Genomic DNA, 23,399 nt, shown 5'->3' on the forward strand with positions numbered 1-23,399 from the left:
TGAACTCCAAATTAAACAAGACTTAATGAGTTGGATTTATTAATGAGTCAAGTAATTTTTTAAAAATAATTTAAAACTTAAATAATGATCCAAATAATACAAAAAAAAAAATTATGGACAAAAATTGGTTTGGATCGACTTTATTGTTTCTCTTCTACATATAATCATTATTTTTTATTTTTTTTCACTAGGAAAATGAACTTCAAATTAAACAAAACTTAATGCATTAGATTTATTAACAAGTCTAGTAATTTTTTAAAAATAATTTAAAACTCAAATAGTGATTCAATCAATGTAAAAAATTTATGGATAAAATCAAATGAATTCCAAATTAAACAAAACTTAATGTGTTGGATTCATTAACGAATCTAGTCATTTTTAAAAATAAATTAAAAAATCAAATAGTGATCTAATCAATTCTAGAAATTTATGAAAAAAAAATTAAAATAATTCTATTGTTTCTCTTCTACATAGATTTGCACTAGACAAATAAACTTCAAATTAAATAAGACTTAATGTATTGAATTCATTAACAAGTTTAGTAATTTCTAAAAATAATTTGAAATTCAAATAATAATGACTATAAATTGGTTCATAATGGCTCTATTATTTTTTTTTTTTCTGCATATAATTATATTTTTATAAATTTTTGCACTATAAAAATGAACTTCAAATCAAGTGACATTTTGTATTAAATTTATTAATGGGTTTAACAAATTTTAAATTCAAAAAAATAGATTTAATTGTTAAAAAATAATAGATCAAAACTGATATATTATAAATCAAAACTGATATATTATGAATCAAAATTGATATATTATGAGTCATGCTTTTACTATTTTTCCTATACATAGGATTAATTATTTTTTTAAAAATTTAGGTAAATATTATAAATTAAGTAATACATAATTAATAATTTAAATTTTTTAAGGATAATTTTGAATTCAAAAAACTGATCTAATTAATTGTAGATTAAATAAAAATATTTTATAATGTTATGTTTATATGAATTGAATTTGCAATGTTCTTACAAAACCAAAAAAAAAAAAAATGTTTTGTAAAAACAATTTATCCAAACAAGTTTTTTGTTTTTCATAAATAAGAAATAAAAAAAAAATTGAAAACTAAAGGAAAGTCATTTTCATCACTGTAGGGAAACTATCATACAAGAGCTCTATTTGCTTTGTCACTGGTACAGTAATTTAAAGTCATTTTCATTGAACATTTAGTAGTGGAAACCTAGAACATAAACAAAATAATTTTGGTAATAACATTTTCCTATTATATTATTATTAATGCTATTATATTGTGAACCTTTTTTAATGCAAAATCTAGCATTCAAATCTTATAGCGTCTTGATTTTTCCTCTATAATAATATCATATTTATCCATTCCCTAATTTACTTTATCTAGGTGTTTTATTTTGACAATATTTCATTACCATCAAAGAGAAGCCAGACCTTGGTATTAAAATGTCATAAAGTGCCCACAAAGTACACACCATAAATGATTAAAATTTGTTTAGTTGCCAATCTGCATTTATATTTTTTAGCTTGTACACGGATCCTCTAGTTATGATCATAGGATCGCCCTACCCATATATGGGGTAATGGTATTCGATAGAATCAATACCCTTCTTAGTTCTTAATTGCTCGACCAGGAGACGTTTATTGTGGCAGTAGTATGATTAGCATTGAGTTAGGAAAACCTTTTGCACGTAAATGTCACACTCATAAATAGTTTGTAGACAGTGATACCGACCATTAATATGTACGTTGCATGCCTTTGTATGATTTCACAAAATCTGAAGACTAGAGAAACTGCCTATAAATCCTCCAATTGGCTAAGGCCTTCATGCACGAAGCCCTCCTCTTTTCCTCCCAGTTTGCACTCTTTCCCATATTGGTTTTAGGGTTCTTGAGCACCATGTCTAGATCAAATGGTTGGAACTCAAGCTACGGGAACATGCCTTGGTTCAGCCATGTGAGGCAAAGGCCATCACCACAAAGTCCACAAATTGTTTGTCGAGTATGTGACCGAATATTCACGAGCAGTCGTGCAGTCATAGATCACCTTGAATATCACATGGCAGAAGATGACAGTATCTCAACAAGGCAACAGGAGATCAATCTTATAGCCCACCAAAGAGAGGGTTATGTCTCCGTCAATCAATTTCAGTCCAATCTTTGTTTGCCAACCTCACTGCAAGAAACCCGACCGTCCATCCAAAACAGCTATTCTCTGGTGCAGAATCCGACAGGAACTGTAGGAAACCATATTTCCACCACCCAGTTTGATGTTTCATCACCACAACTCCAGTTGGCTAGAAGAAACTATTCGTTTAGGCCACAACTAATGTCATCCGTCCAACAAGCCCAGCAAAGAGTGGTAGATCAGCTTCCTAGGATTCGGTAAAACCATATATTGATCAATTGGACAAACCTATTCTTGAGATAGTCGAGGTGGTCGAGAATGACAAGGAAAGCAAGAAGGTGGACTTGACCTTAAAGCTGTAAAGGATGAATGCAATTATTTATTTGTTTATTATCTTTAGTAGTCGATTAATCTTTTTTCATAAAATCATCATTCGAAGATCTAATCAGATCTTGTGAATAAAGATTTCATGGATGGATGGAAGGACCAGCTACAAAGAAAAAAATTATCTTCTCCATAAACAATTGGTATCCGGTTGAAACATAGAAACCATAGATTCGGGTTGCCTACTTGGATGTTGTAATGGTTATTGAACTTTAATTTGTGTTTTTCCTTTGTTGTTATTCATTGATCTCTCAAGTTGTGAGGAGAGAAAAAGAAAAGAAGATGACTATTTAGGATATATATGTTTGGGATCTTTGGAAATGTGAGGGGAATTAAAAAAAGAAATGGTAAGGAAAGTCACTTCCCAATGTTTGGATCAAGAATGAAATGGAAAATGATATATAAAAATAGAACTATAAATAAAAAGATTGAGAAAAAGGTTAAAATATGTTCTTATTTTCTTAAAAAAATTTATGGTTTTTCATATGCACACTCCCTTTATAAATCTTGTTCCATTTTTTTTTATTTTTTATTTTTTATTTTTTATTTTTTTGCTTTTCTTGCCATTTATACGTGACAAAAAGTTGAAATCCTAACAAGTCTCTTTACTACAACTCCATTGACATTTTTTTTGAATTATTTTAAATCAAAATTTTGAATTTATATGAAAAAATGGCATACTAAATCAAATTAGTGTTAACTTTTGCCAACCTTCACAATCAAAAGGAATTTACATCAAATGTATGAAAATGAATGTAAATCATATAAAACAAATATCACATTATAAGTGGACTAATGTCATACAAATATATTTATTGCCATGGATTTTACTTTTATAATTAAAATTTTCCTTTTTTACTATGAACTTACAAGTCATGGTAAAAAGTCACATTTATTCATGATATATTTTGTATCAAATGGTCTTTAATAGTTATTTTGTTATCAACTTTGGTTGATCTCAAATATTTCATTATATATTTTATGATATTTATTAAATAAAAGATGTGTAGATGGAATATTCAAAATTATTTTATTAAATGCATTAACTTAATTTTATTAATTTTAAATGTCAATCATATTCATAATTTTTAAATTAATAACATGAGATTATTTATTTATATAATTCCTTTCATAAAGATTTTTCCCAGAACTTCATTCGAATAGCTACATGCCTCATTTCGCCACCAACTCTGTGGTCATGACAAATACTCTTTCATAGTTTTTTTAGTAATATTTACTTATTATTTAATTAAAATTTGGAGATAATATGTTTAATGTTATATGATTAAAATATTCTCATTTATTTGAATAAATTTAAATAATCCCATTTTCTTTTATTAATAACATAACATTATTCTTTTTCATTTTCATAGATATTTGGCCTCTAATTTCGTATTCATGGTTACATATGAATATTAGCCACTACACCATTTTGTGGCAAATATTCAATAGGAGACCATTGCTACCCTTTTTTCCTCTTCAACGATCAATGGAGTGGAACTACAAGTAAGGATAAAAATATCGGTAATCACGAATATATCAGTTGTTCAATTTTACGGATGTATCAGATATATTGACAAATATTTTGACACAAAATATCAATTGACTTAAAATTGATCAAAACTTATGAAAATATAAAACAAACCTCTTATAAATGAAATTAAAAGTATAATAGACATTTTAAAATTTTTTTGTTAAAGAAATTAATATATATAAGTGTACATTGATTATTAAATTATATTAAATATTATTCAATAATAATATTATGATATTTGATTATAATATGTTTAATTTTGAAATATATTTAATATTAAAATTATGATATATTTAATTTAATTATATTAAATGATAAAAAAAATTTAATTTTTAAATATTTAATTAATATAGTAATGATATTAAAAACTTTTTGCTACTTAATTAAATGAAAAAAAATTATTTACTTATAAAATAGTTATTAATTCATTGTTTAAAGGATTGTTTTAATATTGTGTATATGAACACTTTTAATATATATATGTGTGTGTGTGTAGTGCATGGTGAACACTTTTAATATATATATATATATATGTGTGTGTGTGTGTATAGTGCATGGTGAACACTTTTAATATATATATATATATATATATATATATATATATATGTGTGTGTGTGTGTGTGTGTGTGTGTGTGTGTGTGTGTGTGTGTGTGTAGTGCATAGTAATTAACAAAGGGCAAACTTGCTCTAATGGTAAATGGATGTTGGCCTCAACGTTTTGGTTGAGGGTTTAACTCCCGTAGCAACAAAAATGGCCCATTTTGAGCAGCACAACAACCCATTTTTTATCTTTGACTTGGTGGAGCGTTGACCCACATTATTATGTATCCATATGTACTGACACACCGATATTTTCGCTATATATATCGCCGAAATTTCGCGATATTTTAATTTGTGACTATGAGGAGGTTTTGCTTGCGCCTTTTTTTTTTTTTTTTCAGAGATAGGGAAGCCATGTGTCACAATTTCATTACTCTATAGCATTTTATAAATGCTACTAAAATATAAATAAAGGGTTAATTTTATTTACCTCATCTCAAGATTTGGTTAAATACACTTGATTTATGTTAATTTGAAATTTATCAAATACCTCTTTTATTTTGAGTGAGAGAGAAAGTGAGTGAAAATAATAAATGAAAAGAATAAATGAGGTGTTTTTTGAGATTTGAAACCAGTAGTAGTATCCATATGTACCGACACACCGATATTTCTGCGATATATCGCCGAAATTTTGCTATATTTTAATCCGTGACTATGAGGAGGTTTTGCTTGCACCTTTTTTTTTTTTTTTTTAAGAGATAGGAAATCCATGTGTCACAATTTCATTACTCTATAGCATTTTATAAATGCTATTAAAATATAAATAAAGGGTTAATTTTATTTACCTCCTCTCAAAATTTGGTTAAATACACTTGATCTATGTTAGTTTGAAATTTCATCAAATACCTCTTTTACTTTGAGTGAGAGAGAAAGTGAGTGAAAATAATAAATGAAAAGAATAAAGGAGGTGTTTTATGAGATTTTTAACCAGTAGTAGTCAAAACCTGAAGGAAGGGGAATGAAATTCTAAAAAATACCTATAGATGTATTATCATTTCTTTTTTGCTATTAAATACATTCAAATTAGATAAATCTCTATCAAATTTACTTTTAAATTATGAATATTATTATCAAATATGAATTATTTAGAATTTTCTCAATATTTTCCTGAGTTTTGATCAGTTTCCGTCTCATTAATATTTTGTGTCAGGATATCCACTAATATTTTTCAATATATCCTGATAATATTTTTCAATATATATATATATTAACAATACTTAATTCTAAAATGAACAACAAAAAAGTAGTTATAACAATATTAAAATGTTAAAACTATTATGATTAAAAAAAAATGTTCTTTATAAATATTGTATAAAACTAAAAAAAAATAATCATAAAATTGTTTTGTCACTAGCTAGATCATGTTTGTTACACAACTATGATAAAAATATTTTATATTCATAAGACAATAATTATTTTTGGAACAAATTATGTGTCACATTATTATCCACTATAATAACACAGTTTTAATTAGTAGTAATTTTCATTGAAAATTTTGTTGATGAAAGTTCACTTATGGTTTTTACAGGTAAATTGCTTTTGTAACAAAGTATATTAGTTGAACATTTGTAATGGTTTAAATTCATCATAATAATATTTTTGACAATGGGTGTTTGTTGTTGCTATTATCATCAACAAATAGTTATATAAACGATAGATAATTCAATTTATGATAGTTTAAATCTATTGCAAAAGTAAATCTAAGTGGGTCAACAATACTTAATTTTTTATAGTGCAAATTTAAACTATTTTTAAGTTTTTAACTAATATTTAATTTTATAAGTGAAGGTCATTATTTCATCAAAGGATTGCTCTAGCATAATCTTATTTCATCAACATTATTTTACAATTGGAGTTGGCTTGGTCCTATGCCTAACACTCCCACTTAAGAAAACAAAATAAAATGATTGCTTTAAAACTAGTTAGGCTATCTATTTTGGTGGTCAAATCGTTGTCATACGCACAAATTTTGTGAAGTATAGCAAAAACAAGCAAAACTACAAGAAAAATAATATGAACAAAAATTTGTATTAAAAATGAATTAATTGTGGGGTACAATCTCAGTGTTAATATTCTTTATAAAAGAATATTTTCCCCTTGATTGTTTCACTTTGATCATAATTTGAAAGCAGATAATGAAAGTGTTTTCTTGATTTTAAAAGTTAATTGAAGGCCTAGAGTGGCTTATTCCTAAATGACTTTGTCAAAAGGCAAAGAATACATGTGTTGCTTTTCAACGATTTCTCAAACTTGTAGAGAGGTTTTGTGAAGCCTTAAATCAATAGAGGGTCTAGAGTGGTTTATTCTCGAATGACTTTGACCACAATCTAAAAGTAGATGATGAAAGTGTTTTCTTAATTTTGAAAGTCAATGGAGGGCCTAAAGTGACTTATTCTTGAATGACTTTGTCGAAAGGTGAAGAACACGTGTAATTCTTTTGCGAGTTCTCAAACTTGTAAGGAGATTTTATGAAGCTTTTTCTTCTTTGTGAAGCCTCTTTTCTCATGTGGAGTCGTTTTACCAATCCAAAGTCCCCTTCATTGAAAAAAGTCATCATTATTCATAGGTGAAATTAGGGAATTAAATTTGGAGTCCTCAAGATTTAGTTGCTTAATTCAAGGAATTTGGTTCCTTGATTTTGGTAACTTGTCTCATTCATAAAGGAAATTTTCCAACAAGAATATTTATTTTAAATTCTCTTTTGACTTCAATTGGAAGATTTGATTTTATTTGCAAGACTATGTTTTGTAGCCTTCCAAATTTTGCCATGTGTCACCAATATATGCCACATGTCAAAGTGTGTGTGACTCATCACTTGTTGAACACAAATTTTGTTGAATTAGGAAATTACATTTTTTAGATCAATTTAGTGATGATTTAATTCACTAAAAATTTTAAGGTCTATAGTCCTATTCAATAATTTGACGCTATCCCAACTCTACAACAAATCAATAGATGGATTAAATTAGGAAAGGAATCTATTAATGATGCAATCTACTTCTTTTCAAACCTTTTTTTTAGAAAAAAAAAATCTACCATCCTAACCCATCTTTTTACATAATTAATCTAAATTTTATCACATTTTCTTTTCAATTTCTATCTTTTAAAATTATACATAGTAGGTGAATTCAGAAGTTAAAACTAAAAGAAAATTGTTTATGGAATTCATGGCCATTGTTGCATAAATTGAAATACTCAAAAGAAGAAAATCTCAATCCTAATCTCATTTTCTTCTCCCCCTCCCCAAACCCATATAACAAAATTAAAAAAATTATGAAAATGACAAAGAAGGCAATGTAAACATGACTATGCATGCTATGTGGAGACTCATGTGCAAAATTGACATCCCAACTCTCATATTCTTTTTCTAATATTCTTTTATTATGTTCTTATTCCTTCCTAATAGCTAAAAAAAAACCTTAGTGTACTCAACCATCTATTGTTATGAAAAATTTAATTTTAATATCAACATACTTATCTCCCTTAATCCTACAACCACACTATCTCTTACATTTACTATTTTCAACTATCTATCATAAGAGTCCAATTTCACTCTTTAATTAAAGTCTATTAGGATTCAATGTCTTGCAAACAATATAAAAAAATAAAAAATCTTCTTTCCTAATTGTTTCCATTTGTTATATAGAAAAAAAAACAAAAAACAAAACAAAACAAAATAAGATAATCTCATTCTTCATGCTATATCTATTTTTTTACCTATGTCATTTATGTCTCTCGTTGTCACAGTGAAAATGCCATAAAATATGTTCTAATAAACTCTCGACTATCTATGTCAATAAATCTTGAACTCACATCATGCAACTCAAGAATAATCTCTTAGTAGTCAAAAGCATTGCATTCTTATCCACACATGGAAGCAATTTGTGAAGTTCTTTGAAATTCAAGATTTGTAAGTCATTCTACATTGAAACCTTAACACAAGCCATTACATATTTATTTAGACATTAATTCAAACTTTAATGTCAATGCAATAAGTTCATAGAAAGACAATTAACATTTCTTCTTAAAAACCTTGCCATAAATAAAACAAGTAAAAAATAGATACACTTTCGAAAATAAACTTATCATGAATAATCAATTATACAGACAAGTAATACAATTATTAATTATGAAAAAGTACATTAAATTTCTCTAATGTTTGCTAAAATACTTAAACTCATAACATTTGAAAAGAAATGTTAGTCTACCCCAATATATTAACAATATCTTTTTTTATCTAAACCTATAGATACAACAATACCTCTCTTAATATTTGAAATATTACACTAATCTACCTTAATTAGCACTAATAAAAATGTATTTAAAAATATTATTTCTATCTCTCTATTGAATCTACTATAGAAAATTTTCTTACTCTTTGGGATTAATCTATTTTTCATAGTTTTTCTATTTATTTATAAAATTTTACCATATGAATATTTCATTTAAAATCAAAACTTAATATGCGACTGTTGTCACTAGCTTTATCACTTTTTTAAAGGATAATAATCTTGTCAAGTGAGCTTTATTATTCAATTCAATAAGTGCTAGTTAGTTTCTTTAAAACAACTTGAGTTTTTCTAAACTAGTATATCCATTTACGTTGTACCATAAAATTTAAAACAAAAATAAATTCCTTTTATTTTCTTTGAATTCAAATAAAAAGTTTGAGTTGATTCTATCGAAGATATGAGTTGGTTCTTCTTCTTGATCTTCTCCTTGATATCAACATATGATTCTAATTTAATCATGATTTGTTTCTTTATTTTTTTTATTTAGTTTTATTTGTTTCCTTGTTTCTTTTGTTTAGTTTCACGTATGCATTTATAAAAATTGTATATAAAGATGTAATCTATCAACAATTGAATATAATTGAAAATAGGTAATTTGTCTTCAATATATTCATTCTTTGACATGGTTACAAAGCCACATATTACTCTTGAGGCTTGATAATCTTGCCTACTAGTTACCTTCCCTTTCTTTTCAATATATGTTATCATGACTTCCCAAACAGACACCATGAAGGATGCTAAGAATGATTTCTTTTTTCACCCTTCAGATAATCTTGGTGTGATTTTGGTTTCATCATTGTTAAATGGTGAAAATTATTCCATGTGTACCATAAGTATCATTAAGGTTCTTAGTGCAAAGAACAAGTATGGATTTATCAATCGATTCATGATCAATCCTCCTACCACAAATCCAAATTATGGCTTGTGGAAACAATAGGATTACAGGGTTGCCTCATGGATTGTAAACCCCATGAACAAAAAACTTGCAAAAGATGTCATTTATGTAGGCATAACAAAATATCTATAAAATGATTTATAAAAACCGTTCTCTCAAATCAATGACTCTCTCATCTTTGAACTCCAACAAAGACTCGGTTCAATATCATAAGATTGAGATTCTGCTATAACATATTGTTCAAAGTTAAAGGTTTATATGGGATGAATTAAACCTTTACTCTCTAATTCTACCATGCCCATATGAATCAAATCAAACCTTGGAGGCATACAAAGAGAGAAACTCCACCGTGCAACTTCTAATGGGTTTAACTGAGACATATACAATTGTATATGGTAATATCTTGATGATGACTTCAATTCCAATGATGGGTAAGGTCTTTTCTATGATAATGCAAGAAGGAAGATAACATAGGATTGAGAGTCCATGATCTCTAGTATAGGATTTCGTTGTGTTGTCTACAAAAGGGAATAATCCTACAAGCGACTTCCCAAGTCAAATCCTTCTAACAATTGTTTTTATGAAAGGATGGGTCATACCAAAGAAAAATGCAAAAACTACATGGATATCCTCTAGGCTACAAGCAGAAAGGACCAAATTACACCTATTTTTCTCAAGTATTTGCTAATCAAGCTTCTATGATTTCATCAACTCCACGAACTTTTCCTTTTACACTAGAATAGTATAAAAAAAATGGAATTAATCAATTCTCAGTCAAGATAAAATCTTGTAAGTAATCTTCCTTCATACGACAACTTGGCAGGTATTGCACTTAATGTAACTCATTCAACTTCTTGGATTATTGATTCGCTACTAACCATATGGTCTCTCCTGGCCTTCTTGTTTTCTTTATCCCATCTCATTCTCTTGTTCAAAAACTATCAAATTACCGAATGAAATAGAGGCCCCTATTACTTATATAGGTAATGTCAAGTTAACACCTAATATTCTCTTTAATAATGTTCTTTGTGTACTCAATTTTCAATTTAATTGGATTTATGTTGGCAAATTGGCCAATAATTATTTTTAATGTTGATTCTTGTCTTATACCAGATCTATTCTTGTAGAAGACAATTAGCATATGTAAATTACACGATGGTCTCTTCATCTTTAACTTTCCAATATCAAAGTATTTGCTAGTCATGTTTTCTTTGATTTCTAGTGTATAGTACTAATGTTTAGGACATTCTGGTCATAATTGTTTTAGATTTTTTTTTTTTTTTTTTTTAAATATCTTTCTAACTTGAATCCTTTTGTTCAACACGAGATACGTAAAATTTGTCCTCTTTCAAGGCAAACTCATCTCCCTTTTCCTTTAAGCAATAAATTTCTATTTAACCTTTTGATTTAATTTAATGTGATAAATGTGAAAAATATCACTTTGTTTTTATCCAACACCCATCATCTTCTTACAATTGTGGATGATTTTATGAAATGTACTTATGCTTTTTTATGCAATGTAAAAGTGAGACTCAATCCATTTCGCAATCCTTTTATTTCAATGTCTAGACTCAATCCAATAAATTAAAAGAATTAAAATTGTTCATTTGAACAATGGGTTGGGGTTTGATATGTGAGATTTCTATCAAACCAAAGATATCGTTCACCAAACTAGTTTTGTGAATACTATAAAACGGAATATAGTTGTACAAAAGAAAACATGGTGACTTACTTAATGTTGTTTGTGCCTTAACGTTTTTTAAGAAAGTCTTTCAATTCATTTTTAGGGTGAGTATGTGTTGACTACAATCTACCTCATAAATTGAACACCTAATCCTTTCTTTTTAGGTAAAAGACCTTATGAATTGTTTTTTTATTTTTTATTTTTTTTATTAATCCCCTCTTATTCATATCTGAAAGTTTTTTGTTGTTTGTGTTATGCTACCAATTCAAGTGCATCAAAAATAAAATTCGACACTAGGACATTATGTCACATTTTTCTTGGATGCCCATATGCTTAAAAAGTATACAAGTTATACGATATGGACAATAATATATATATATATATATATATATATATATATATATATATATATATATATATATATATATATAAATGTTGCTATAGATGTCCAACTCAATGAAAGGGTTTTTCCCTTTGTAAGCCCATACATTTATCTTCCAATCAACTTGTCCTATCATATCATTGTTGAACAAAATCAACTCATTAACATAGAGGTTGATACCTCTTGTGAAGATTATAAACATGAAAATAGTGAAGTCGTTGGTCCATCTCTCTAAAATCCCCTCCCATAGATAACCCCACAACAATCAATTCAATGATTAACTCATGAATCTTGTCCTCCATCTTATCTCAAACATTATCATTACAAGATGGCCACTTGTAATCCACCATCTCAAAGGTCATCTTCTTTGTGTCTTGCAAGTATATTAAAGTCCTATAACAAATTTTCTTCCTCTTCTCATTTTTTTCTAGCATCAATCATCATTATTCCAAAACCAAAATATTTTCAATTGGTAATTCTTGATGTAAAATGGAGACAAGCAATGATAGAAGAAATTAAAGCTTTGGAGGAGAATCAAACATATGAACTCACCTTTGCCTCAAAATAAAAAAATAAAAAAGTAATAAGATGCAAGTAGGTCTATAAAGTTAAACATAATCCAATTGATACCATTGAATATTACAAGGCTCACTTCGTAGTTAAAGGACTATGATAAAAAAGAAGGAATTGATTATCAAGAGACTTTTGTGTTGGTTGCTAAGCTCATAATCATGCATTGCTTACTTGTTATTACTACAATTTGAAATTGATATTTTCATTAATTTAACATTAGCAATGTTTTTTTTTTTTTTTTCTTGAAAACTTAGATAAGAGATATAGATGCAATTTATATAAGGTTTTAGGAAATCAAGAATTGAAAATATAATTTGCAAACTTCAAAAATCCCATTATGGCCTTAAGCAAGCTTCACATCAATGGTTTGCCAAACTATCCACCACCTTGATGCTTGCAAGTTACAAGCAATCCAAGACAGATTACTCCTTATTCACTTAATCCTTGAATAGCTCCATCATAGTCATTCCTATCTACACTGATGATATAATTATTGCAGACAATGATCTTAAATTAATGGATCTTTCCTTATGTCATATCAAAACCATTTTTTTAACCTAATTCAACTACACTAAAGTATTTTTTGCTCGATCAAAAATTGACTTTTAATAAAAGTTGCAGTAATATAATGGTTTTAGGTGTCGTCCACTAGGATGACTTATTTTTAATAATTAAGACTTGAATAGGAACAAAATAAATAAATGTGATAAAGTGAAATTGATTGATAATTTATGATAAAATGAAAATGAAGATGAGTTCATTGGGAAGAACAATTCAATCTAAAACAATTAAATTTTGAAAGAAGATTAATATGAAAAAGAAGAAAAAAAAATCTCTTAGAGCTACGATTTTCTAGAAAAAAATCTCTATGGTGAATAGGTCTTGAGATTTACACTTCATCAAGTTAGATTTAAAATATAAGTTATCATTTAAACCGATTTTTTATTTAGTTTTAAATCTAGATCTTATTTTTCTTCAAATTAGGTTATTTAATCCAAATGATTAATTCAAATCATATGTTCAATTCATCTAAAATCATATTTCAATGATTCATACAAAGTAAATATTCAATCTTACTAAATCTAACTCTAAGAATTTAATTAATTTACCTAATTTGAATTGTAATAGTCATTCAAGACAATTTGATGAGAAAAATTCCAAAAATCAAATCAATCAATCAGTTGAATCAAAATACCTTGACAAATCAAACTTCATTCCCTAAATCACCATAGACCCGCCTCTAGATCCTCCTCCTTTTGAGAAAAATGAGATCTAGCCACCCATGTTTGGTAATTTAGTCCCATAAGACATGTTTGGCTAGCAAGAAAATGGGAGACAATGAAAAAAATGAAAATGTCTATTAAGAGAAAGAGAAAGAAAGAAAGAGAGAAAATCTCTAAAATCCAAGAGTTCAAAAGTTTTTTTTTTACAAAATTTCTATCCATATTGATAGTTCAAACAAACGAAGGATACTTGACATCATTTTATTGGGCTTTTGAAACTTCCACTTTAAAAAATATGAGATTTGGCACCAAAAGTAACAGTTTTGCATAAGAACTAGCATTTTCACATGATAATGCATGCAAAAACTAAACTTGGTTGGCTCCAACATTTGAACATTCTCTAGATTAGTTGGCATGTCTATGCAAAATTTCACGAGTATACAAAATCACTGCTTATCTTGCTGCAACTTTTCCTCCTCTGTCTAAGTCCCCACAATCATGCCAAATTTTGCATAATGGTGCGAAATTGCTACATCTTGATTCTTAACTTCTTTTCAACATTTCTCCAAACTCTTTCCTTACATACCTAGTTGTCTATCTTTATTCCATTCCAAAATATGATTCAAAACCAATTTACATTACTGAAAATATGAATCAAATACCCCCAAATCTCATACTCTATAGTCTCTAAATTCCAACAAATACAACCACCTTTTTTCATTATAAATTTGGCTCATCATCATCTTTTACCATCTTCAGTTAGATTTATCTCTCGTCACTTAATTCATCAATAATCACATTTTAAAATTACTCCAAAGCTTATAAAAATTGTTAGTAACTTTTGCAATAGCAATAATATGTCAATTGAGTATTTTAAGCACAATTACTACTCAAAAGATGTGAAACCCATAACAATTACTATCTAAAATATGTTATTTTTAGTAGTAATCATTAAGGCGATCAAGAGAAATCTCTATAGCAATTTCAAGCTATGAGATCTTGAAAAATTGAAGTATTTCCTTAGCATTGAAGTGGCAAGTTCCAAAAATGGCATTTATTTAAGTCAATGAAATTATACTCTAGAATTATTTGAAGAGTTTGGTCTTCTTAGAACTCATCCTTCAAAAACTCTCATTGAGCAAAATCTAAAATTGAGTAAATTAGATGGAAAACCTCTGTTAGATGCTTCTTTTTACTTATGGTTGATAAGGAGATTACTTTATCTCATAAGGACAGCTTGGTATTGCTTATTGTAGTCAAATTCTGTGATCAATTTCTTAGTAAACTAATGCAGTTTCATTATCTAGCAACTATACTAGTGCTATGCTATTTAAAGAATCATCTAGGTCAAGGAATTTTTCTTTCTCCAACACTCCTCAAATACATGCCTACTATGATTCTAATTAGGGTAATTGTACGAATTATCGACTTTAAATTATAGATTGTATTTTACTTGGTGCTTGCCAATCTCCTGGAGATCTAAAAACTAATCAACATATCTTGCTCATGCAAAAGCAGAATATTGTGTAATGGCTAGCACTTGCTATGAGATTAGTTGGTTGCTTTATTTACTTGTATATCCTAGAGTTCATCAACCTCAATCGGTATATCTATATATATATATTGTGACAACTAGGCAATTTTACACATTGCTACTGATCTAACTTTCCATGAATAGACTAAGTAGACAAAATTGATTATCATTTGGTCCATGAAAAGATTGGAAATGGAATTGTTTGTACATAGTTTGCTCGGTCACAATGACAATCAACTCATATTTGCATGAAATCCCTTACTGCAAATCATTTTCATCGCTTACTTTTCAAGATAGGTGTTCATGATCCCTACATGTCATCTTGAGGGGGATATTGAAGATATGGGTTGATTCTTCTCCTTGATATCATCTCATTATTTGATTTTGATTTGATCATGATTTGCTGCTTTACTTTTTTAGTTACTTTGGTTTCTCTATTTCTTTAAAAAAAAAAAAAAAATAGTTTCCATGTATATAGTTTTGTACAAATTATATATCAATATAATTGAAAATAGAGATTTTTCTTTACCATATTCATTCTTTGGCACAAACTTAAGACAAAGTGAATGGTGTCATCCTCAATACTGTTCTCATAAGGCAAACTTGAAATGAGAGAAATTTTAATCCCATCACAATATATCTTAGATAACAACAATACATTAAAATGAAACACTTCACAACAACTTTGGTACTAGTAAAATGTTAAAAGAAAATTATTTTCTCATATTTAATAGGGCAATACTAAGAATAAGAAAAAATATGTTAAAATAATTTTTTTTTTCATATTTGGTTGGAAAATACTAAGTACTGGAAAAAATATGTTAAAAAAAAAAATCATTTTCTCGTATTTAATTTACTTTGAAAAAATCAAATATAATTCAAATTAGTTAAAAAATTATAATAAAAAAAATATTTTATTATTTTTTTTTTTATCTATTTTTTCTCTTTTTCTTTCCTTGTATTTCTTTGCTAAAAGAAAATTATTTTCTCGTAGAACAATACTAAGAACAAGAAAAAAATATGTTAAAAGAATTTTTTTTTCACATTTGGTTGGAAAATACTAAGAGCCGAAAAAAATAAGTTAAAAGAAAATTATTTTCTCATATTTAATTTACTATAAAAAAAATCAAATATAATTAAAATTAGTTAAAAACTTATACTTTTTTATATTATTTAATCTTTATATAAAATAAGAAAAATAGATGAAATAAGTTTGAAGACAAATGAAAAACTAATTTATTAATTTTATTTTTTTATTTTTTATTTTGATGTTTCTTTTTGTCTATTTTTTCTATTTTTCTTTCCTTGTATATCTTCTCAAATTTAAAAAAAAAAAATGCAAAAACCAAACGTTGTATGATGGATAAATAAGATTTCCATTTTGCCTTCCTATTGTAAGTTAGCAAATAAATCCTAAATGGGAAAAATGATGCTGACATCATTGTATACGTAAAAATATTCACTGCAAATTATGGGTTTTAATATAATTGCTTTTTCAAATTATATACAAAATTAGGGAAGAAAAATGCCTCTATCCAGCTAGACTTCTTTACAACCATACAATATGCCAGCCTCCATTTTCAATGTCATGGCCACAGTGATAACACATGCTGTGATGTAAAACTATTATCCATTTCTTGCTTCATCTTGCACTAGACAAGTGTCATGAAATGTCCTTGCTCAAATGAGTGAAAATTTCCATAATTGAATTTTACTAATCTTGTTCTTATTTTCCTTTAGGTGCTAAATGTTATAATAGCACTGATTACTTAAAATAATAATAATTGGAATTAATGAGCCAACAATTTTATTGTTTTAAATCCTTATAACAACAAGATTTTATAAATGGAGATTGACTGGTCTTCACATTAGTAGTAAAATATCCCATGAGTTTATAGCAACTTAATTAATACTATTGAAAGAAAATGAATAACCTATTATTATTATTATTGGGTCATTACTCAAATACTAAATTGAGGAATGAAGATATAAGGAAAATCCCACCTTATTGGGCAATGATATAAATATATAGAATAAAATTAGACAAAAAAATTAGAAACTTAAATGGTCAAAAAGTGTTGGGAAAGAATTATAAAAGAACTCTAATTGTAACTTCTGCAGTAATCTAAAAGTAATTCATTAGACATTTAATAATGAAAATCTTGAAGATAAACAAAATAATCTTGGCAATAACATTTTTCCTACTATACTATACTATTATTGTTGTAATTATTATTACTATTATATTTTGAACCTTCTTTAATACGGAATCCAGCATTCAAATCTTTAAGCAACACCACTATGATTTTTCCATTATAATAATATCATCATATTATATATGTATGTGTGTATATTTATTCATTTTCCTTCCCTAATTTGCTCTCTACTCTTTGCTTTTTATTACACAAAATCTTAGTTACCATTAACCTGCCAGACAGGCCATTGTATAAAAATGTCGTAAACTGCCCACAGATTGCATATCTCCATAACAACCATAAATGCTTAAAATTTATTTAGTTGTCAATCTGTATTTAATTTTTTAGCTTGTAGATAGATCCTCTAATTATGAGAGGATCGCCCTATTCATATGTGGGGTAATGTTATTCAATATATACCTTTCCTAATTGGCTCTACCACTAATGGCTTATTGTGGCAATAATATCATTAGCATTAAATCAGGGAAACCCTTTTTGTATATAGATGTCATACTCATAAATGCTTTGGAAGACACTAATGGCAACCATAAATATGTTGCATGCCTTTGTATGATTTCACAAAATCTGAAGTAAAGAAACAGCTTATAAATCCTCCAATTGGCCAAGGCCTTCATGCACCTCCCCCTCCGCCGCTCTCTCTCTCTCTCTCTCTCTCTCTCTCTCTCTCTTCCCTATTTGGTTTAGGGTTTTGGGTTCTAATCTTCCCCATGTCTAGATATGGTTGGGACTCAGGCTCCAGAAACATGTATCGATTCGACCATGTGCAACATAGGCCACAGAATCCTCCACAGATCGCCTGTCGGCTATGTGACCAAATCTTCATGAGCAGTCGAGCACTCATAAATCACCTAGAATCCCACATGACGGAAGATGGGACTATCTCAGCAACAAGGCAACAGGAGACCAATTTGATATCCCCCCAAAGAGAGGGGAATGTCTCCATCAATCAATTTCAGTCCAATCTTGCTTTGCTAACCCCACTGCAAGAAATCCGACCGTCCATCCAGAACTGCTATTCTCTGGTGCAAATCCCAGCAGTGCCTGCAAGATCCACCGCACAGTTTGATGTTCCATCGCCACAACTTCAGTTGGCTTGGAGCAACTATATGTTAATAAAGCCACAGCCAATACCATCCGTCCAACCAGCCAAGCAAACAGTGATAAAGCAGCTTCCTAGCGATTTCATAAAGCCATATATTGATCAGTTGGACAAACCTATTCCGGAGATAGTAGATTTGATTAAGAGTGACAATGATGAGAAGAAGCTTGACTTGACCTTAAAGCTGTAAACGATGAATGTTGTTTTTCTTGTTTTTCACATATAGAAAGTATCTTCATTAAAAAAATTGGATTTCAAGCCTTCCTCTTTCTTGGAAAGCAAGACATTATCCTATTGCAAGAGACATAAAAAAAAAAATTATTTCTTTTCTATTATAATTTATAAAGGATAAAATATTAATCATTCAAATGAAACTAATAAATAAATTTAATTATGAAAAATAAATAATTTCATTATAACAAAATAATAAACAAGTTTAATTATAAAAATTAAATATAACTTATTATAACATTACTAGTTAAGATTAATACCATTCATTGATTAAAAATTAATTATGAAACTAAGATTCCTAAGCCTATGTTTGAAATCAAATTCTAGAGGAAAAGGATTCAATTAATGAAATTTGAAATGAAAAAAAAAAATTGAATTTCAATTCCTTCATCATTTTTTTTAACAAGAATGAATTAAAATAAAAAAACAAATTATCTCCTTATTTGATATTGTGATAAAAATGAAAAAGAAATAAGGAATTTATTTTTGCATCCACTTAATCTATTTATGTATTTATCTAGATTATGATTTTTTTTTAAAGACAAAAATATCCATTAATGAAAAGACCAAAATGTCATTTCAAATTTATGCACACTCATCTATATGTTATCCTTTTCTAATCTCTTTATTGTTAAAAAATGTAAATGTTCATCCTTAATTTAAATATTAGTATTTATATGTTATTAGTTTAGCTTAAAATAGAAAATAATTATTATGAGTTTGAATTAGAGTAGAAAATAAACTCAAACAATTCAAATTAGAATATGAGATAGAGTTTGAATTAGAGTAGAACATACTCTCAAACATTATTTGTATATACTTTTTCTCAATCCTCTTCTTTCACTTTATGGATTAGAGACTTTATACTCATCCTTTCCCCTAGCTTTGTTTTCTGCATCCAACCCTCACCTTTATGTTTGACAGAATGGTGATCATCATAATCTCTTTTTCTTGGTTAATCATCTCTGTTGTGTGATGTCCAAATGTCATCCCTTCTTGTTTCCAATGACTAGTACTTTATACTCATCCTTTCCCCTAGCTTTGTTTTCTGCATCCAACCCTCACCTTTATGTTTGACAGAATGGTGATCATCATAATCTCTTTTTCTTGGTTAATCATCTCTGTTGTGTGATGTCCAAATGTCATCCCTTCTTGTTTCCAATGACTAGTACTTTCTCTATGACTAGATTATGATTTTTTTAAAGACAAAAATATCCATTAATGAAAAGACCAAAATGTCATTTCAAATTTATGCACACTCATCTATATGTTATTCTTTTCTAATCTCTTTATTGTTAAAAAATGTAAATGTTCATCCTTAATTTAAATATTAGTATTTATATGTTATTAGTTTAACTTAAAATAGAAAATTATTATTATAAGTTTGAATTAGAGTAGAAAATAAACTCAAACAATTCAAATTAGAATATGAGATAGAGTTTGAATTAGAGTAGAACATACACTCAAACATTATTTGTATATACATTTTCTCAATCCTCTTCTTTCACTTTATGGATTAGAGCCTTTATACTCATCCTTTCCCCTAGCATGGTGACCCATCCTTTGTTTTCTGCATCCAACCCTCACCTTTATGTTTGACAGAATGGTGATCATCATAATCTCTTTTTCTTGGTTAATCGTCTCTGTTGTGTGATGTCCAAATGTCATCCCTTTCTTGTTTCCAATGACTAGTACTTTCTCTATGGCTATGCAAGATCTCTTCTGTGTCAGCATGATCCTTTGTTTAGATATTCCTCATCACTTCTTTTTATAGCAGTCACTTTTTCCATGATTAAATTCTCTCTCTTCTAATTTGAATTTTCCAATTTCTAGTTCAGTTCAGCTTCTAAATTACCAGCACTATCTAGTTTTTGCTTCAGATCTTCGTTCTTAACCAAAAGTTCAATTTTTTTTCCACCATCCAACCTTTCAGCTTTAGAATTCCAATGTGTGATGATTTCCTTTGCTTTTAGGTTTTTACTCAAAACTTTTCCATTTTCACTGTTCCTTTCCTTTTTTGAATAATATGAGTCTAAGTACTCTAAGCTGTTGGTAGATGAAGCATCTTTCTTGTGTTTGCCATGAAATTTTTTTTCCTTAACACTTCAGTGGGATTATCATATCAATCATAGAGTGATTGAATAATTTCTTTTGAAACCTTAATCAGTTCAATAAGTGGTTGTCTTTTAAAGTTTCCATCTTTGTTCCTATCATCTTCATCTAAACCTTCCTCTTTTATAAGCTTTAGTATCTTTTTCACTTTGTCATCAATCTCTATTTTATTGTTTTTCAATTGTTCATATCCTTTTCAAGATCAATGTGATACCTAAAAAAAATTCTAGATTCTCTCCACCAATGCTTCGCCATCCCTTATTTAGATCTTCAACAAAGCTTCTTTAAGTAGAAATATAAGTTAGTCTTCATCTAAACCCACCAACAATTCATGTTTATCAACTCCTCACTTTCTTGATAGGCAACTTTACTCACATCATTCTGTAAGGATTTTGCAAATTGCTCTATTTTCTTGTTTTTTGCCTCATAATTACCATTTTCAATGCATACCCAAAAATTCCATCTTCTCCGCTTTTAGACCCAACATCCTCTCATCTTTCTCTTTCACCACCTTTTTTAATTCTCCCACCCACTTCTCGAGTTGGTTCACAATCCTTTGATTGGTGATTCTTCCAAAAACGTTTTTAGAGAAAGTATTTTAACCATAAGCATTTCAACAAGAAACACTTCCAATAAAACCTTACTAGAAAAAAACCCAGTGGAAAAACCCTAGTGAAGGAAAAAAAAAAAAACAAATATATATATATATATATAACCATCAAGATTGCCTCATTAAAAACCTTGTCAGTAAAACCCAATGACATAATACTTAGATGAAAGTAAAAAGAGCTTAGTACAGCTGCATTAATATCCTCCCCTTAATGTGACATGCTCTCTTTAATGCTTCAATTTGTAGATTTGTCAATCTCTGCATCCTAATGTTATATCTTAACTTTTTCAAAGGAGTAGATGGTAATTTTTTTTTTAATAGATCTATTGGATTATCACATGATTGGACCTACTGAACATCAATTTCACTGTTCTCTTGGAGCTCATGAGTATAGAAGAACTTGGGGAAAATATGCTTAGTTTTGTCACACTTCATAAATCTTCCTTTAAGTTGTGCCATACATGCAACATCGTCTTCATGTAACTTTGACATATTATCTTTGATGGAGGATAATCCACATGACTTCATCAATCTTAGTTGTACATACTCACAACTTGCTTCATGAATTATAAGTATTTCTTAATTATTTGAAGAGGTGGTTATCATTGTTTGCTTAACTAATTTTCATAATATTGTTGTATCACCATAGGTAAATACATACCATGTTTGAGATCAAGCTTTGTGAGGGTCTGAAAGATAGTCAGCATTTGGATAACCAAGTAATTGAGACTCTAATCAATGCCCATTATTCCATGTAGGTATCATAGTACGTGTTTGATCTCATTCCAATGTCTTCAAGTTGGTGTGAAACTATACCTTGCAAGCAAGTTGATAGAGAATGTTATGTCTAGTTGTATAAAATTTGCAAGGTACATGAGTACACCTATACCACTCAAATAAGGTACTTCTAGACCAATTATTCTTTATTATTTTCTTTAGAACAAAATGGGTCTTTTTTTTTATTTTTAGTAGACAAACTACCATTAGAGAATTTAGTGGATGCGATTTATCTATATGAAAACGCTTTAGGACATTTTTTTATATAAATTGATTGATGGACTAACATTCTATTTGAAAATTACTCGATTTGCAAGCCAAGTCAAAAAAAAAAATCCTTAAATCGTTCATTTCAAATAATTAGTCATATTTGTGAGTTTTTTAGGAGTTCCCACAAGATTCAAATCATCAACATATATTGTAATAATTTTAAATCTAGTTTCTAATCTCTTAATGAAAACATGTGGACATAAAGGGTTATTCACATACCTTTCTTTTATAAGGTATTCGCTAAGGCAATTGTACCACATGTTTCTTGATTGATTCAATCCATATAAGGATTGTTTTAGCTCAATTGAGTACATGTTACAAGGATTTGAATTATTTTCTTTAGACAATCTAAATCCTTTGAGGATTTTTATGTATATATCATTATTTATAGTTATGTATAAATATGTCATAATAACACACATATCTAGTCCTTCTAAGATTTTCAAACTAATTAAAATCAAAATGTGATTACATTCATAACGGGACAATATGTTTCCTACTAGTCAATATCAAGTCTCTAGAAGAAACCTTGTACTACTATCATTTTTCTCATTGTGTTTTTGTATAAACATAACAAGCTTTATGTCTTTAAGTGTTTGGACTATTAATCCAAATACTTCTCATTTTGTTAATGATTTTAGATTTGTTTGGATTGCTTCTTTCCATTTTGGTCCATTATTTCTATGTCAACATTCATCCATAATTTTTTGTTCTGGATCCTCATCATTTCTTATGATATCAATAACCACTTAGAAAGAAAATATATTGTCTACAATGAGTCAATTTCAATCCCATTTTTCTCATGTATGTAGATAACTATTAGAGATCT

This window comes from Vitis riparia, chromosome 5 (assembly GCF_004353265.1).
Source record: "Vitis riparia cultivar Riparia Gloire de Montpellier isolate 1030 chromosome 5, EGFV_Vit.rip_1.0, whole genome shotgun sequence".
NCBI lineage: Eukaryota > Viridiplantae > Streptophyta > Magnoliopsida > Vitales > Vitaceae > Vitis > Vitis riparia.